The sequence below is a fragment of the Bubalus kerabau genome, chromosome 13, assembly GCF_029407905.1.
Source record: "Bubalus kerabau isolate K-KA32 ecotype Philippines breed swamp buffalo chromosome 13, PCC_UOA_SB_1v2, whole genome shotgun sequence".
Taxonomy (NCBI): domain Eukaryota; kingdom Metazoa; phylum Chordata; class Mammalia; order Artiodactyla; family Bovidae; genus Bubalus; species Bubalus kerabau.
In genome coordinates, this window is record NC_073636.1 from 81,824,706 (window position 1) to 81,836,071 (window position 11,366).

Genomic DNA, 11,366 nt, shown 5'->3' on the forward strand with positions numbered 1-11,366 from the left:
ATTTACAGTAATTTCTCATCCCGCTTAGGGTAAAACTTCCATTCGTGTGCGGGAACGGAATGTCTTTTTAAGAGCACGTCCTCCGTTCTGAGTAGCGCGTTGAGTATATTAATGCCATCTTCAGACAAAACCGTTTGCAAAAATTACAGTTTTGCATCAAGACTGGTTTCTAAACATCCGTCACCATTTCATTCCAAATGGGCACCTTTACGGGAACCATTTGCCATGTTTTCTTGCCAACAATTTTTCCTGCACTCAAGTGGCTATCCTTTCATCTCCCCCAACCAAACTGGGTGATGGATTGTTTGAAAGGCTACAAAAAAAATTTTTTTAAGCCCTTATGAATCTGGTAAGTGAGTTTAATATGTCTGTCATGATGTTTAAGAGGGCTCTTTTAAATATTTAGAAAATATGGGAAATAGTATTTTAATGTATAATCAACACACTTTCACGCATTCAGATATGAAATAGTCCAGTTCAGAGTGCATCTTTATCAATTCCAAACAGGAGAGAAATTTAGCAAACTCTGGTCTCCATTTTTACCCCATGGAGGAAGAGAGAGGCTTGGGTGCAAAGGACAGCCCGATTTCAGAAGTCTTTAGGCTCATCTTCCACTGGCCAGCTGAGTGGCCTTGATTAAACTTCCCAGTCTCGCTAAGCTTCTAGTTTCCCATCTGTCTTCCCATCCCCGCATCTCAAATGTAGTTTGCGGGTTTACAACACATTCATGGATATGGATATGGATATGGATGTACCTAATATATGTATGTACATATATACGTAGGTTTACTCAGGTGGCGCTCATGGTAAAGAATCTGACGGTGCAGGTGACCTGGGTTCCATCCCTGGGTTGGGAAGATCCCCTGGAGAAGGAAATGGCAACCCACTCCGGTACTCTTGCCTGGAGAATCCCGTGGACGGAGGAGCATGGTGGGCTACACAGTCCACGGGGTCGCAGAGTCGACAGGACTGAGCACGCATGCATGCCAGCAGTGTGAGGACCAGGCAGGCTGGAGTGAGGGAGCATCTCGGGGAACGTGTTTTCCAGAGCCTCGGTGAGGGGGTCAACCGTCCCCGTTTGCCTGGGACTGAGGGCTTCCCAGAGTTGGGATCCAAAACCAGGATAGCCCAGGCAAACGGGGCTGGGGAGGCCCCCCGAAGTGTAAGCAGGACTCCTTTTTCAGCTTCACGTGCAGGCCCTCAGCGGGCCATGACTTGCCAAAGCCCCCAATTCGCAGAAAAACTCTGTTCCCGTCTCTAACTCTGCAGATGAGTTGCCTTTCCCTGTAGAACCATCTGGAATGTTCCAAGTCCTCTCGAGGGATATAAATGGCTGCTCGAGGGACTTGCCTGGCAGTCCAGTGGGTAAGACTCAGCTTCCATCGCAGGAGGCTCGGGCTGCATCCCCGGTTGGGGAACTGGCCACGTGCTCGGCCAGAAGAAAAAGCCGCAGAAAAGGAACGGCTGCTCGAGCCACGCTGGCGCTCCGCAGGGGGCTCCGCCTCAGCTCCTGCAGAAGTTTCTGTGGGTTCGGGTGACACGGCCGCTGACGGCTGCTCTCCCATCCGCGGCTCGCTCTCTGTCCGGGTTCAGGAACAGGCAGGGTGAGTCCATCCGGCTGCATGGGGGCACCCTGCTGGGAATCGCCGGGAGGCAGCTGAGAGCGGTCCGCGCGCCGGGAGCGGGGTCTGAGACCGTCAGCTTGGCAGGCCTTGCCCAGGGAGCCCCGTCAGCATCTCAGGGAAGGGCTCGGGGCCTCCTGTCGGTCTGTGAGCAAACACGGGGAGCCCACAGGCGCCCCAGCCTACTGATCTCCCCTCTGAGGACAGTCCTCGCCGAGGAAGCATCTAGAATGCGAAGGGTCCCCAAGCCGTATAGCCTTTGGTGTCTTTATCACAAACCTCCCAGAGTGGTCTGCTTTGACAGCCAGGACTTTCTCGTGAAAGTCTTCGCTCATTCCAACAGCACACCAGCTGCATCATCTCTAAATGAAAGGCTTTATCTTTCAACCACCCCCCCATCCCACCCCGCCCAGCCCCGAGCCCTTTTTTCTAACCACTCTTCCTTAAATCTGAATGAATCGCTGCAATCCAGCTGCTGGTGGGCCTTGTCGTGAGCAGGGAGACTGACATGGTTCCGAACCTAAACCTCAAGCTGGAATGACACCCGAGCCCCGGGACTCCGTTCTTGAATGTGAACGTGCTGGCAGTTCTTGAAATAAAATACGGAGGAGGGGGTGGGGGGCGCAGAGAGGGAGGCACGTGAAGCGCCGGAACTTCTCTGATCGCAGCAGCGACCGACGCTGGAGGCGAACTGCAGCGCCGAGTAATTGTCAGAGGCTCACGTAAACACATAAATAAGATAAATTTATTTTCATTATTCATATTTGGTGCTCTTCCCTACCACTTATTTATGCTTTAAACAAGGGCTACAGTAAATATAACGATAAAAAAAGTGCCTCCAGCGGCCGGGAAGATGATCCAGAAACCCTGATGTACAGCAGTACCTGCTCCTCCTGTCCAACCACTAACGAATCTTAACTGGAGCCCTGTTATGTTCCCATGTGAGCGATAAGCCATGATTTATTATGAAGTGTCATGAAACCGGATTGCCATCCAGTGAGACATGAGCTAGTGGAAAATATTTTCCGTTTCCCCACCTCATTACTCAAAGATGCAGTGTCCCTTCACCAAGCCTAATTTAACCGACTTTTTTGAGTCCTCTACTCATGGGCAATGGAAAGTGGCCAAGGAGAGGCTGTCTGGTAAAGTCCGGTGCCCGAAGCCAGCACCGTGGTCGAGCTGGTGCCAGAGCTGGTGACGAATTGCAAAATGGCCAGCCTCCAGAGAAGCCTGATCTCAAGAACCAACTCAACCTTCTGCCAAAGCAGCAAGAAGATGAATGTGCTCGGGAAATGAACCCGAAGATCAGCACTGATGACCCGACCTCGTGTTAACCATATGTCGTGCCATCCCACCTGGAGCTCGCGCCTCAGTCCTTTAAGACTTAACCCCGTGGTGTAAGTGAGCCCGCTGAGCCTAAAGGGCAGGCTTTTCCTAGATATGCTGCTGGTACGTAGGAAAAAATGGTGATTGCCAGCCTGCTCTTCTGCCACTTAATAAATCTCATGGGAATGTGTCTAACAGCCCCCTCCCACTTTTTTATATTTTATTTTTAAATATCTTTAGACTTAGTTGCAAATATGGTTAAAGAGATGCTTCACCCAGCTTTTTGTAATGTTAACATCTTACCCAACCATGATAGTTATCAAAGCCAGGATATCAACTTTGGTTCAACTCTATTCACTCAACTGTAGACCTTATTTGAATATTACTTAAATTTCCTTTTGCTGCTCCGATATTTAATTTAAGATTTCACTTGGGATTTAGTTGTTACGTATCTTTTCCCCCCCATCTGTGAGAACCCTTCCATCTTTCCCTGTCTTTGATGACATTAACGCTTTCGTCGAGTACTGGTTAGTTATTTTGTAGATTCCTCTCAATTCGGGTTTGTCTGCTATCGTCTCGTGGTTAGAGGGGGGTTCTGCGTCTTGGGCAAGAATACCATAGGAAAGGGGTTCCCTTGTCAGTGGTCATAGCAGGGCTTTCATGAATTAATATGTGCCGCTACTGGGGGAGTCCACGTTAACCACACGAGCAAGCCAGTATGTGGCCATTTCCTTTAAAACCTGACATGTGCAGCTCCTATAGTCCGCAACTTTGTGGCGCTGGCCAAACTATCATGAAGTGAAAACTTTCCATTCAGGATCCTGTTACACTAGCTGTATGACTTTGAACACAGAATTTAATGTTTCTCTGAATCATACTTTTCCCACCTGGAAACAGAAAATAGCTGTCACCCTTTAAGATCCGTGGAAAGACGAGAGATCAGATGTGCCAAGGTGGCGTGCCAGGACGCTCTCAAAAGTAGGGCCCTCTGAAAATTATCTGGGCCAGCTTGCACCCTGTATCGGCAGGCCTCACAAACTGTGATGCACGTAGCCATCACCCTTTACAGAGCAGAAGCCTGGAGCTCGGGGATGTGGAGGGCCTGTCATGTCCTCCCCCTCAGTCGGCCTCAGATGACTCATCGCCCCCACTCCAGAACACGTTCCTGTGGCCCTCCCCAGACTGTACCGGGTCTTAGCGGCACGGAGGATCTTCTGACCTTCTGTGGCATGTGGGATCTTAGTTACCGCATGTGGGATCTAGTTTCCTGACCAGGGATCGAACTGGGGCCCCCTGCATTGCGAGCTCAGAGTCTTAGCCACTGGACCACCAGAGGCGGCCCCAGACTGCCTTTTTGGTATTAGTTACAGCCCCTAACCATTGGGCCACACCACGAGGCAGGACCTCACCACCTGGCAGGTAAATATGTGGTTCCCCAGAGCTCGGAAGATCTCAGTTCAAGTCCTAGCCAGGACCCTTCAGACAAGCCGACCACATTCTCTCTGCCTCTGTCCTCTGTCCTCCTCTCCAAAGGACCTAACTCACAGCGCTGTTGTGAGGATTAAATAAAGAAACAGACAAAAGCACATAGCGAGCACGCAATCATTACCTAGTTAGCTATAATTCCCTGTTACTCACTCAGCATCTGTTCACGGCACCCACTACGTGTCAGGCGCTGTTGAAAGGTCTAACAGCAGCCACTGAAGCAGGCGAGAAACATCCCTGGCCTCGCACGAGAGGTAAGACAGACGGAAAACAGGGAAATCAGAAGTGCAGTATCACATCTCGTAAGCAATGTGTCCATTAAGTGAACTCTCCAGCTCTTCGCTTAGACAAATTTCTGTCCTGAGCCGAGCTGATCTCTCAACTTGAAATACTACCTGCTTCACCTTCACATGTTAGAGTCTTACGCCTGTCTTCAAGGCCTAACCCAGCTTTCCTCTATTTTGTTACTTGTTTCCTGATTCTTCCTCTTTTTTTTTAGTTCTACGGTCTCAGAGCTCCACCAGATCTTTTTTTTCTTAAGTTTTTTTTTTATTTTGTTAATTCTTATTATTTATTTATTTGCTGTGGTTGCACTGGGTTGTCACCGCCGCCTGTGGGCTTTCTCTCATTGTTTCAAGAGGTGGTGTGAGAGCTCCCGCTGCGGTGGTCCTCTCTTGTCTCAGGCACAGGCTCCAGGCACACTGGCTCAGTCGCACCGAGGTATGTGGGATCTTAGTTTCCTGACCAGGTGGGGATCGAACCCATGTCCCCTGCATTGGCAGCCGGACTCTTAACCACTGGGAAGAACCCCCAGGGAAGACCCTTGACTCTTTTTTATTTAGATGGGATGACTTCTTTGTGCTCCCTCCCACTAAGAAGGTCCCAGGGTCTTCTCCGTAATGCTGTTACCTATGGACACATCCATCACTGGCCCTAGAAGCTTCCAGAGCAGCTTCCACTTCCCTTTGGTGACCCCGATCTACTTTTTGGTTACACGGTCTACCGTCTTCACTAGATTATACACATGTTCCCTGCAAGCCGAAGCCAATCTGCCTCACACGCTTGCTGAGACCCTCTTCTTGAGTCAGGGCCTGACATGAGTAGATATGCAAATGTTCATTGAACAAATACGTCGATAAACAGCCACGTCTCTCTTGCCGAATCGTGATTCTTAAAAGGCGGTGACTATGTCTCACCCCTTTGATATCGGTTGCCATGAACCGAGACTTAATGACACCGGACGTATTTGCTCAACCAATGGTTTTGCTTGAGCTTCTGACCTGGTCTCTCCTTCAGTGCTTCCATCTCACCCTCTTTAAGATACATTCCTCTATCCTTGGAGACCTTCTCACTATATTGCAAGAGTCACGTGAAGATAAAAAGAAAGAACAAGAACACACATAAAGCATTTTGGTTGCCTTGACAATGAAGTGCTTCAAACATCACGGAGATTGCTTCTGGTTGCCAGCAGCTACTCCCTGACTTTTCTTGAACTTACGCAAAACCCATCTGCCCTTCTCCTTTTATTGTTGATGACTTAGTAAGAAATTATTACTAATTTTACTGGAAAGGAGACTCTCAAGACCACATTTTTCTCTTTAGTACTCATGTGGGCTGCCCGGAAAAGAAAGCAAAAAGTGTCAAGTTGCGGCTTCAAGTATTTATCCCTTCCCTACAATGTTCTTCTTTTCTTTCCCCTTTAACATTATTTCCAGTCTCAGAAGCAAAAAAAAAAAGAAGAAGAAAACAATGAATCTTTCTCTACCAACCTTAAGTACACATCTTGGGAAACAGATTGGAAAATCTTTCTAGAAAAAAGTGACCGAAATTCCAAACCAATACACTGTATTGTTTATGTCACTCATGAAAAATTTTATGACGCTCATCTAGGTAAAGAACAGTCTCAGGATTTTACATAGCATTCTCAGAGAATGCAAGTTCGCCGGGAACGGTTCTTCTTCGGGATGGAATGTAATTTTCTCAATTTCTGGTGCATAACCATCTAGATCTAAAAGCTGACCAATTAAAACACCCAAATGTGCAACAGGGAAGTAAGCATTCATGTTTTTATAAGCCATACGTTCCAAACGTGTTTTGGAAATTGTATCTATTGCGTGCCCCATATACTAGATCAAAGTAAGAATTATTTTAATGAAAATCTCTGTAATAACCTCAGGGAGTTGGTATATCTTAGCTCTGTGCCCCGACCACAGTAGCTTTCTTTTAGTTCCCTGAACAAGTCAAACTCCTTTCTGCCTGAAGGCCAAATATCTGGGGATTTCTCTAAGAATTCTCTTGTCTCAATTCTTTGGCTGGCTTAGTTTTAACCAATTCTTCAGGTCCTGGCATTGAAGACCCTCCTTATAGAAGTCTGTTGTAGGGCTTCCCCGGTGGCTCAGTGGTAAAGAATCCTCCTGCCAATCACGGGTTCCATCCCTGATCCGGGAACCGCGGGCCACAACCACTGAGCCTGCGCTCTGGAGCCCAAGCTCCGCAACACGGGAAGCCGCTGCAATGAGAAACCCCAGCAGCACAGTGAAGCGAAGGCCCGCCCGCCACTAGAGGGCAGCACCACGGCGGCACAGACCCAGCACGGCCAGTATATGCATTCGTCACCTTTTTTAAAAAGAAAAGAAGCTCTCCTGTAGCATCCTCTCTCTTCTCCAGGATATGCTACGCGCACACTAAATTATAAATCCACGCACTTTTCCCTGCAGTGTTCGCCTCCACTGCAATGCTTTCATTGCTTGTATGAGAGCATTGCCCAGGCGTTTTCTTTCCGGGACCATAGCGATGGGGATCCTTCTGGTCTTGATCGCCACGTAGGACCCTGAGCGCACAGCAGAGACCCCGTAATTAACTGAGTAGGTTCATGACAGGATTGAATGAATGACTAAATGATTGGGCTTGCTAGTAGAGTCTGGGGAAACCAAGATGGGGAGAGCTTAGGAAGCAGGTCAGGCCTGATGATGGATAGACTTAGGTTTGCTCGAGGGAGTGTAGTCTGAAAAATAAAGATCCAAATTATAGTCAAGAAGAACAGCCAGGGTCATGACCAAAACAAGCATGCCTCCTCAAGTGTGAAGGACAAAGGGAAGTTAGTAGCCCCAGAGGAGTCATGAAGCAGGGAGGAGCGGCTTCAGATGCAACTTGTGCGGTGGGTCAAGGGAAGTGGTTTAGGGCTCAAACTGTGCGACGTCTGAGGGACTCTGAGTCCCTGCTTTACGTGACTCAGGGGCCAGACTTACACCCCAATGGACAGTCTGAGTTCTCACGGCAAACTTGACTAGTTTTGTGACCTTGAGCCAGTTACTTCATCTTCTCTGAGCCTCAATAGCTTCACCTGCAAAATGGGGACGTTAACCCCTGCTTCTTCAACAGTACCCTGTCTGTATAAAAGAATGGTGTGTATGTGAAGGTTCCTGGCACAGTTCTTGAAAGTCCTTCTACTCAGGTCTTCCAAGAAGCTTCGACTCAGCCACGAGGCCTGTTTTTCCTGTGTTTTGCTCAAGGCATGGGTTGTGTTAGCATGTGGCTCATCCACCCTGTACAGACTAGAAGCTTCTTGAAGGAGGAAACTTGTGTTACTCACATAATTCTGTTAGACTCCTGGTGGCATACAGGCAGAATGGGGGACAGAAAGCTAGCTCTTTAGAGGTCCCAGGCAAGAATGAAGACCGTGGAATTATCACTCTGTTCTAGGGCCACATATGATCTTTCCCAGGAGATCCACGGTTTGGAAGTTAGCTGACGTCTCAAAAGAAACACTTGCTGTGTGTTCAATGAGTAGACGAATGAGTGAATGAATGAATTTGCCATTCGTTATGCGTTGCAATAAAGAAAAAGAAATTTAACTTTGTCTTCGAGATTTCTGAATGCCTCTGCCAACAGCTAAATCTCTTCCAGGGAGGGCAGATGGCGGCCTGTACAATGAACAATTTAATCTTTAGAAAATGGAACAACTTTGCCAGCAAACTCCATTTTTCTCCACGAACACATTGTCAATAACATGTGCTCCCAAATATGTGGGGAAATTGATGACTGGGCCCTGATTTATGGAAACAACAGCAAATTAAATGATTTCTTAGCTTGGGGTCCTCTGGACCGGCCATGAGTATTTTTCCCTGTGCTCTAATAATAGAAGAGGGCTAATTAAAATGCCTTGCTGCCTGATTGTGTGTGTGAAGTGAAGAAAGAAGACCGTCCAGTGCATCTTAATTTAAAACCAGGAGGGGAGAAGCCACTTATGTGATAATGAAGATTAACTTAGGCTGGCACTGGGGCTCCCTCCTCACATAAAGGCAGATATTGAGGGAATCCTTCATACAAACACTTTGGGGACCACTTATTTAGTGCCTTGTAAGAAATTTTCTTGGCCTGGGTAGACTTGAGGCTTTGGACGTGGATGAGAATAGACCAGGGTTGGAGGAGGGAAGCTCAGAGAAATGGAACTCTCTAGACAGAGAGCACGTTGGATGTCCCAGACTATTTCTGAATCACAGCCTGGTTCAGAAGGAGTCCCTGTACTAAAACTCCTCCTTCTCGAAGGATGATTCTAAACTCATATTTGGATCAAGAAGTTTTTTGAGAATCTGATGAGAGCTACAGATCCTCTCTCCAGAAAAAATAAACAAGTGTGTGTTTACAAATGCATACACACACACACAGAAATTCAGAATTTGCTTATGGTATCATGTCTTTTCTTTGCCATTAACTTGAACAACTTCAGCAACAATTTCTAAGCAAAATTCCAGGCATCTCCAACCTTCCTGCAATGCTCATCCCAGGTTAAGAATCCCTTGATTTAAAAAGCCTTTGGTTTCTTGGTTGTTGTTTAGTGGCTAAGTCGTGCGTGACTCTTTTGTAACCCCATAGACTGTAGCCCGGCAGGCTCCTCTGTACGTGGAATTCTCCAGGCAGGAGTACTGGAGTGGATTGCTATTCCCTTCTCCAGGGGGTCTTCCCGACCCACGCAGATTCCTTACCACCGAGCCACCAGGGAAGCCTGACTTTGGCTTTTGCCCGTCTGGGCTGTCTTTGCTCTGTCCCCATCAGTGGCCCAAGCCCCTTCCCGCACTTGGGGGTTTTTACCTGCGGATGCTCCATGGGACGCGTCAGCCTCCGGGTCCCCGTGGCTCGCCCTTTCTCATCTCTCAGGTCTTAAGTCAAACGTCAGCTCTCAAGAGACCTCCCGGGCCCTTCTTAAGAACAGTCACACCTACACCACTCACTTTTCCATCACCTGCTCACCTTCTCCACAGCACCCACCCGCTGAGGCCTCCCACCTGCTGCAACAAAATGCTGCAGACCGGCTGAGGCAGCAGAAATGCATCTCCTCACTGTTCCGAGACCAGATGTCCAAACCCAGGTGCAGCAGGCGGCTCTCCCCGAGGCGTCCCTCCTTGGCTTGCAGACGACCGCCCCTCCTGCCTCCTCACTCGATCTTACCTCCGAGCGCACACCCAGGGCCTCGTTATTCCCTAAGAACACCAGTCAGCTTGCATAGGGCCCACCCTGATGGACTCAGCTCACCTGAACACCCGCTTTCCAGACCCCAGCTGCGAAGCTAGCCACATCCTGCCTACCAGGGTTTGGTCATCAACACGAATTTTGAGGGCACACGGTACCATCCGTCAGGCTGGCTTCCAAGCTGCTTGTCAATAAAGCTTTTGTCGTGATTCCTGTAACACCAGCGTCATTATCTGACCACTGCCCCTGCCCCTGGCTCAGAGGGAGCAGCTGGTCGCCATGGAAACCCTCCACACGAGCTTCTCATCAATGTCCCCTCCGCAGAAGAGGAGAAGTCCACCCCACGCTTCCTTTATAGCTCTGCTTGGAAGGAGTGAACGTTTTCTAGTAACTTTTGTAAGGGAGACATTTAAAATACATAGCATTGCTCCTCAACAGCTGATCCGGGGGCGGAGGAAAGCCTTGAATTCCTCTGAGAAAGAAAGCCTGGTTCGGTGTGCTCTCAGAGCACCAACTGGATCCAAGACGGAAGGGTCCCCTGGCAGGGCTGACAAGGCTGGGGCAGGGGCACAGAGCCTGGCGCCTCCTACACTGTGTGACCAGTCACTGCATGCTCCTCCGGGTCCGCTGACCCTTTGTCAGAGATGCCATTCATCATATGGCTTCATTTTGCTGTCAGGGCAGTGGGGGGCTCTCTGAACCCCCCCAGCCTCAGAGCACCTGGCCAAAGGTGAATCCTCATTACCCAATGACAGCGATTGTTGGGAATACTGAGGAGCAAAGTAATGAACAAACCCCAGGAAACTGACAGTCTCGTGAGTTCTTCCTTCCTAAGGAAATTTGGTCACTCGGTCTTATAACTGGAGAAGGCGATGGCACCCCACTCCAGTGCTCTTGCCTGGAAAATCCCATGGACAGAGGAGCCTGGTGGGCTGTGGTCCCTGGGGTCCCTAGGAGTTGGACACGACTGAGCAACCTCACTTTCACTTTTCACTTTCACACATTGGAGAAGGAAATGGCAACCCACTCCAGTGTTCTTGCCTGGAGAATCCCAGGGACAGGGAAGCCTGGTGGGCTGCCGTCTATGGGGTCGCACAGAGTCGGACACGACTGAAGCGACTTAGCAGCAGCAGCAGCAGTCTTGTAACTGGACCATTTGAGTGGGGACTGGCCGCTAAGACTCGTAGACTTTATAAACACTAGTGCTTCCTGTTGTTTGGGGTTTGCTTTGTTTCACATTTGTGTGTGTTGTGAGGGGATTTAATCTAAATAGAAATGCAGATTCTGGAGAGAGGGGGAGGAGGGAGAGAGAAGGGAGTGCGGACGTTGTAATAGAATTCTACATCAGGTGTAGTATCCCGCCCCTGCAGGAACAGTTCATTGATTAAATGGCAGTAATCGACCGATCAATCAGTCATATATCAGAGCAGAAGTTCTCAGCCCCAGGGGCACGTTAGAATCCCC